Source organism: Hippocampus guttulatus, chromosome 22 (assembly GCF_054856545.1).
Source record: "Hippocampus guttulatus isolate MCC_2025c chromosome 22, RoL_Hgut_1.0, whole genome shotgun sequence".
NCBI classification, from domain to species: Eukaryota; Metazoa; Chordata; class Actinopteri; order Syngnathiformes; family Syngnathidae; genus Hippocampus; species Hippocampus guttulatus.
In genome coordinates this window covers 950001-958168 of record NC_141282.1, presented here as the reverse complement: position 1 = coordinate 958168, position 8168 = coordinate 950001, and positions in this window count along the sequence as shown.

The window sequence follows — 8168 nt, the reverse complement described above, 5'->3', positions numbered from 1 at the left end:
TGTGTAGGCAAATTAATGCTCATTTAGGCTTCAGGAGGCAATCCTGAACTAAATACATGAAGTTTGTGCATAAATCCTTACGGTTTAGGTGTGACACTCAATTTGAGTTTTTATTTCTTTAAATGCATTTTCAGCCCGAGCTGAGTGCGCTTTCTGTCTTTGAATGTATCTTCATAGGAATGAGTTGTGTAGTCAAATTACTGCTCATTTAGGCTTCCGGAGGACATCCTGAACTAAATACATCTTGAAGTGTGTGCATAAGTCCTTTGGTTTAGGTGTGACATTCAATTTGAGTTTTTATTGCTTTTAATGCATTTTCAGCCCGAGCTGAGCACGTTTTGTGAGTTTGAATGTATCTTCTTAGGAATGAGTTGTGTGGTCAAATTAATGCTCATATAGGCTTCAGGAGGACATCTTGAATAAAATACATGTTGAAGTGTGTCATAAGTCCTTTGGTTTAGGCGAGACACTCAATTTGAGTTTTTATTGCTTTACATGCATTTTTAGCCCGAGCTGAGCACGTTTTGTGAGTTTGAATGTATCTTCATAGGAATGAGTTGTGTAGGCAAATTAATGCTCATTTAGGCTTCAGGAGGCAATCCTGAACTAAATACATGAAGTTTGTGCATAAATCCTTAGGTTTAGGTGTGACACTCAATTTGAGTTTTTATTGATTTAAATGCATTTTCAGCCCGAGCTGAGTGCGCTTTCTGTCTTTGAATGTATCTTCATAGGAATGAGTTGTGTAGTCAAATTACTGCTCATTTAGGCTTCCGGAGGACATCCTGAACTAAATACATGTTGAAGTGTGTGCATAAGTCCTTTGGTTTAGGTGTGACACTCAATTTGAGTTTTTATTGCTTTTAATGCATTTTCAGCCCGAGCTGAGCGCGCTTTCTAACTTTGAATGTATCTTCATAGGAATGAGTTGTGTAGTCAAATTACTGCTCATAGAGGCTTCAGGAGGTCATCCTGAACAAAATACATGTTGAAGTGTGTCATAAGTTTTTTGGTTTAGGCGTGACACTCAATTTGAGTTTTTATTGCTTTAAATGCATTTTCAGCCCCAGCTGAGCACGTTTTGTGAGTTTGAATGTATCTTCATAGGAATGAGTTGTGTGATCGAATTATTGCTTATTTAGGGTTCAGGATGTCATCCTGAACACAATACATGTTGAAGTGTGTGCTTAAGCCCTTTGGTTTAGGCTTGACACTCAATTGAGTTTTTATTGCTTTAAATGCATTTTCAGCCTGAGCTGAGCACGTTTAGTGTGTTTGAATGTATCTTCATAGGAATAAGTTATGTGGTCAAATTAATGCTCATATAGGCTTCAGGAGGTCATCCTGAACTAAATACATGTTGAAGTGTGTGCATAAGTCCTTTGGTCTAGGTGTGACACTCAATTTGAGTTTTTATTGCTTTAAATGCATTTTCAGGCCGAGCTGAGCACGTTTTCTGACTTTGAATGTATCTTCATAGGAATGAGTTGTGTGATCGAATTATTGCTTATTTAGGGTTCAGGATGTCATCCTGAACACAATACATGTTGAAGTGTGTGCTTAAGCCCTTTGGTTTAGGCTTGACACTCAATTGAGTTTTTATTGCTTTAAATGCATTTTCAGCCTGAGCTGAGCACGTTTAGTGTGTTTGAATGTATCTTCATAGGAATAAGTTATGTGGTCAAATTAATGCTCATATAGGCTTCAGGAGGTCATCCTGAACTAAATACATGTTGAAGTGTGGGCATAAGTCCTTTGGTCTAGGTGTGACACTCAATTTGAGTTTTTATTGCTTTTAATGCATTTTCAGCCCGAGCTGAGCGCACTTTCTGACTTTGAATGTATCTTCATTGGAATGAGTTGTGTGGTCAAATTACTGCTCATTCAGGCTTCAGGAGATCATCTTGAACAAAATACATGTTGAAGTGTGTGCATAACCTTTGGTTTAGGTGTGACACTCAATTTGAGTTTAATGCTTTTAATGCATTTTCAGGCCGAGCTGAGCGCACTTTCTGACTTTGAATGTATCTTCATTGAAATGAGTTGTGTGGTCAAATTACTGCTCATTTAGGATTCAGGAGGACATCCTGAACTAAATACATGTTGAAGTGTGTGCATAAGTCCTTTGGTTTAGTTGTGACATTCAATTTGAGTTTTTATTGCTTTTAATGCATTTTCAGCCCGAGCTGAGCGCGCTTTCTAACTTTGAATGTATCTTCATAGGAATGAGTTGTGTGGTCAAATTAATGCTCATAGAGGCTTCAGGAGGTCATCCTGAACAAAATACATGTTGAAGTGTGTCATGTTTTTTGGTTTAGGCGTGACACTCAATACGAGTTTTTATTGCTTTAAATGCATTTTCAGCCCGAGCTGAGCACGTTTTCTGACTTTGAATGTATCTTCTTAGGAATGAGTTGTGTGGTCAAATTAATGCTCATATAGGCTTCAGGAGGACATCTTGAATAAAATACATGTTGAAGTGTGTGCATAAGTCCTTTGGTTAGGCGTGACACTCAATTTGAGTTTTCATTGCTTTACATGCATTTTCAGCCTGAGCTGAGCACGTTTTGTGAGTTTGAATGTATCTTCATAGGAATGAGTTGTGTAGGCAAATTAATGCTCATTTAGGCTTCAGGAGGCAATCCTGAACTAAATACATGAAGTTTGTGCATAAATCCTTAGGTTTAGGTGTGACACTCAATTTGAGTTTTTATTGATTTAAATGCATTTTCAGCCCGAGCTGAGTGCGCTTTCTGTCTTTGAATGTATCTTCATAGGAATGAGTTGTGTAGTCAAATTACTGCTCATTTAGGCTTCCGGAGGACATCCTGAACTAAATACATGTTGAAGTGTGTGCATAAGTCCTTTGGTTTAGGTGTGACACTCAATTTGAGTTTTTATTGCTTTTAATGCATTTTCAGCCCGAGCTGAGCGCGCTTTCTAACTTTGAATGTATCTTCATAGGAATGAGTTGTGTAGTCAAATTACTGCTCATAGAGGCTTCAGGAGGTCATCCTGAACAAAATACATGTTGAAGTGTGTCATAAGTTTTTTGGTTTAGGCGTGACACTCAATTTGAGTTTTTATTGCTTTAAATGCATTTTCAGCCCGAGCTGAGCACGTTTTGTGACTTTGAATGTATCTTCATAGGAATGAGTTGTGTAGTCAAATTACTGCTAATTTAGGCTTCCGGAGGACATCCTGAACTAAATACATGTTGAAGTGTGTATATAAGTCCTTTGGTTTAGGCGTGACAGTCAATTTGAGTTTTATATTGCTTTAAATGCATTTTCAGCCCGAGCTGAGCACGTTTTGTGAGTTTGAATGTATCTTCGTAGGAATGAGTTGTGTAGTCAAATTAATGCTCTTTTAGGCTTCAGGAGGCCATCTTGAATAAAATACATGTTTTAAGTGTGTGCATAAGTCCTTTGGTTTAGGCGTGACACTCAATTTGAGTTTTTATTGCTTTAAATGCATTTTCAGCCCGAGCTGAGCGCGCTTTCTAACTTTGAATGTATCTTCATAGGAATGAGTTGTGTGGTCAAATTAATGCTCATATAGGCTTCAGGAGGTCATCCTGAACAAAATACATGTTGAAGTGTGTGCATAAGTTTTTTGGTTTAGGCGTGACACTCAATTTGAGTTTTTATTGCTTTAAATGCATTTTCAGCCCGAGCTGAGCACGTTTTGTGAGTTTGAATGTATCTTCATAGGAATGAGTTGTGTGATCAAATTAGGCTTCAGGAGGACATCCTGAACTAAATGTTGAAGTGTGTGCATAATTCCCTTGGTTTGGGCAATTGGTGACACTCAATTTGAGTTTTTATTACTTTAAATGCATTTTCAGCCCGAGCTGAGCGCGCTTTCTAACTTTGAATGTATCTTCATTGGAATGAGTTGTGTGGTCAAAATAATGCTCATTTAGGCTTCAGGTGGTCATCCTGAACTAAATACATGTTGAAGTGTGTGCATAAGTCCTTTGGTTTAGGTGTGACACTCAATTTGAGTTTATATTGCTTTTAATGCATTTTCAGCCCGAGCTGAGCGCACTTTCTGACTTTGAATGTATCTTCATTGAAATGAGTTGTGTGGTCAAATTACTGCTCATTTAGGATTCAGGAGGACATCCTGAACTAAATACATGTTGAAGTGTGTGCATAAGTCCTTTGGTTTAGTTGTGACATTCAATTTGAGTTTTTATTGCTTTTAATGCATTTTCAGCCCGAGCTGAGCGCGCTTTCTAACTTTGAATGTATCTTCATAGGAATGAGTTGTGTGGTCAAATTAATGCTCATAGAGGCTTCAGGAGGTCATCCTGAACAAAATACATGTTGAAGTGTGTCATGTTTTTTGGTTTAGGCGTGACACTCAATACGAGTTTTTATTGCTTTAAATGCATTTTCAGCCCGAGCTGAGCACGTTTTCTGACTTTGAATGTATCTTCTTAGGAATGAGTTGTGTGGTCAAATTAATGCTCATATAGGCTTCAGGAGGACATCTTGAATAAAATACATGTTGAAGTGTGTGCATAAGTCCTTTGGTTAGGCGTGACACTCAATTTGAGTTTTCATTGCTTTACATGCATTTTCAGCCTGAGCTGAACACGTTTAGTGTGTTTGAATGTATCTTCATAAGAATGAGTTGTGTAGGCAAATTAATGCTCATTTAGGCTTCAGGAGGCAATCCTGAACTAAATACATGAAGTTTGTGCATAAATCCTTACGGTTTAGGTGTGACACTCAATTTGAGTTTTTATTTCTTTAAATGCATTTTCAGCCCGAGCTGAGTGCGCTTTCTGTCTTTGAATGTATCTTCATAGGAATGAGTTGTGTAGTCAAATTACTGCTCATTTAGGCTTCCGGAGGACATCCTGAACTAAATACATGTTGAAGTGTGTGCATAAGTCCTTTGGTTTAGGTGTGACATTCAATTTGAGTTTTTATTGCTTTTAATGCATTTTCAGCCCGAGCTGAGCACGTTTTGTGAGTTTGAATGTATCTTCTTAGGAATGAGTTGTGTGGTCAAATTAATGCTCATATAGGCTTCAGGAGGACATCTTGAATAAAATACATGTTGAAGTGTGTCATAAGTCCTTTGGTTTAGGCGAGACACTCAATTTGAGTTTTTATTGCTTTACATGCATTTTTAGCCCGAGCTGAGCACGTTTTGTGAGTTTGAATGTATCTTCATAGGAATGAGTTGTGTAGGCAAATTAATGCTCATTTAGGCTTCAGGAGGCAATCCTGAACTAAATACATGAAGTTTGTGCATAAATCCTTAGGTTTAGGTGTGACACTCAATTTGAGTTTTTATTGATTTAAATGCATTTTCAGCCCGAGCTGAGTGCGCTTTCTGTCTTTGAATGTATCTTCATAGGAATGAGTTGTGTAGTCAAATTACTGCTCATTTAGGCTTCCGGAGGACATCCTGAACTAAATACATGTTGAAGTGTGTGCATTTGTCCTTTGGTTTAGGTGTGACACTCAATTTGAGTTTTTATTGCTTTTAATGCATTTTCAGCCCGAGCTGAGCGCGCTTTCTAACTTTGAATGTATCTTCATAGGAATGAGTTGTGTAGTCAAATTACTGCTCATAGAGGCTTCAGGAGGTCATCCTGAACAAAATACATGTTGAAGTGTGTCATAAGTTTTTTGGTTTAGGCGTGACACTCAATTTGAGTTTTTATTGCTTTAAATGCATTTTCAGCCCCAGCTGAGCACGTTTTGTGAGTTTGAATGTATCTTCATAGGAATGAGTTGTGTGATCAAATTAGGCTTCAGGAGGACATCCTGAACTAAATGTTGAAGTGTGTGCATAATTCCCTTGGTTTGGGCAATTGGTGACACTCAATTTGAGTTTTTATTGCTTTAAATGCATTTTCAGGCCGAGCTGAGCACGTTTTCTGACTTTGAATGTATCTTCATAGGAATGAGTTGTGTGATCGAATTATTGCTTATTTAGGGTTCAGGATGTCATCCTGAACACAATACATGTTGAAGTGTGTGCTTAAGCCCTTTGGTTTAGGCTTGACACTCAATTGAGTTTTTATTGCTTTAAATGCATTTTCAGCCTGAGCTGAGCACGTTTAGTGTGTTTGAATGTATCTTCATAGGAATAAGTTATGTGGTCAAATTAATGCTCATATAGGCTTCAGGAGGTCATCCTGAACTAAATACATGTTGAAGTGTGTGCATAAGTCCTTTGGTCTAGGTGTGACACTCAATTTGAGTTTTTATTGCTTTTAATGCATTTTCAGCCCGAGCTGAGCGCACTTTCTGACTTTGAATGTATCTTCATTGGAATGAGTTGTGTGGTCAAATTACTGCTCATTCAGGCTTCAGGAGATCATCTTGAACAAAATACATGTTGAAGTGTGTGCATAACCTTTGGTTTAGGTGTGACACTCAATTTGAGTTTAATGCTTTTAATGCATTTTCAGCCCGAGCTGAGCGCACTTTCTGACTTTGAATGTATCTTCATAGGAATGAGTTGTGTGATCAAAATAATACTCATTTAGGCTTCAGGAGGTCATGCTGAACAAAACACGCTGAATTTTTTGCACAAGTCCTTTGGTTTAGGCGTGACCCTCAAAAGCTGAGCACGTTTTGTGAGTTTGAATGTATCTTCATAGGAATGAGTTGTGTGGTCAAATTAATGGTGTTTTAGGCTTCAGGAGGTCATCCTGAACAAAATACATGTTGAAGTGTGTGCATAAGTCCTTTGGTTTAGGCGTGACACTCAATTTGAGTTTTTATTGCTTTAAATGCATTTTCAGCCCGAGCTGAGCACGTTTTCTGAGTTTGAATGTATCTTCATAGGAATGAGTTGTGTGGTCAAATTAGTGCCCATTTAGACTTCTGGAGGTCATCCTGAACTAAATACATGTTGAAGTGTGTGCATAAGTCCTTTTTTAGGCATGACACTCAATTTGAGGTTTTATTGCTTTAAATGCAATTTCAGGCCGAGCTGAGCACGTTTTCTGAGTTTGAATGTATCTTCATAGGAATGAGTTGTGTGATCAAATTAATGCTCATTTAGGCTTCAGGAGGTCATCCCGGACTAAATTCATGTTGCAGTGTGTGCATAAGTCCTTTGGTTTCGGCGTGACACTCAATTTGAGTTTTTATTTCTTTAAATGCATTTTCAGGCCGAGCTGAGCAAGTTTTCCGAGTTTGAACGTATCTTCATAGGAATGAGTTGTGTGATCAAATTAATGCTCATTTAGGCGCCACACTTTTTCATGATTATTAATATCACTGCATAGGCAAGGCTCAAAATCCGCCTCATGTGAGCGTTTTTTTAAAAGATTTTCTTAATATTGCTACTTTGGACTAGGTTTTTTTTGGATATTGGGACAGATTGGGACAATACATAACTTTATTATGTATTGACAGCGTTTGCTCTTCATCTCTTTTTCAAGCTGGTAGACGCCCTCTCTTTGGCCGAGCATGACCTGATTTGTAGTCAGACGCCTTATGCATTGCGCCACGAACTCCACGAAATCAAACCACTTTGTCTCTGTTCTCCTGTGGGGGAATTTTCCGCTCCCAAAAAGTTACCTTTTTCAGTGTGGGATGGGCGCTTCTCTAAATCAGTGCACCTGCCTCCCCGACACACCTGCGAGTCTTTATCTCATCTGCCACTTGCAGCATAAAGGCCAGCCTGAGCAGCCACCCAGTGTCACTTCGTCAGAGGTCCTTCCTGCCGTGTCGACCACGCTGTACCGCTCCAGCATTCCTGCACTCCTCGAATTAATAATAATAATGATGCATTTGATTTAAAAGCGCCTTTCATGCCACCCAAGGACACTGTACAGACAATAAGAAAATACAGGACATAAAATCATTGTAGGCAATCCTGAACAGGTGTGTTTTTAGAGGGGAGTTGAAAGTGGAAAGAGGTGTGCAGTTTTGGAGGTCCGGAGGTAGGTTGTTCCAAAGCTTTGGAGCAGCGTGACTGAAGGCTCTGGCTCCCATGGTGCTCAGGCGGGCAGGGGGCACTGACAGACGGAGGGAGGACGAGGATCTGAGGGAGCGAGAGGGGATATGCACCTGGAGAAGGTCGGTCAGGTAAGGAGGGGCCAGGTTGTGGATGGCCATTTATGTATATAGAAGCAGTTTGTAATTGATGCGATATTGAACAGGGAGCCAGTGGAGCTGTTGGAGAAC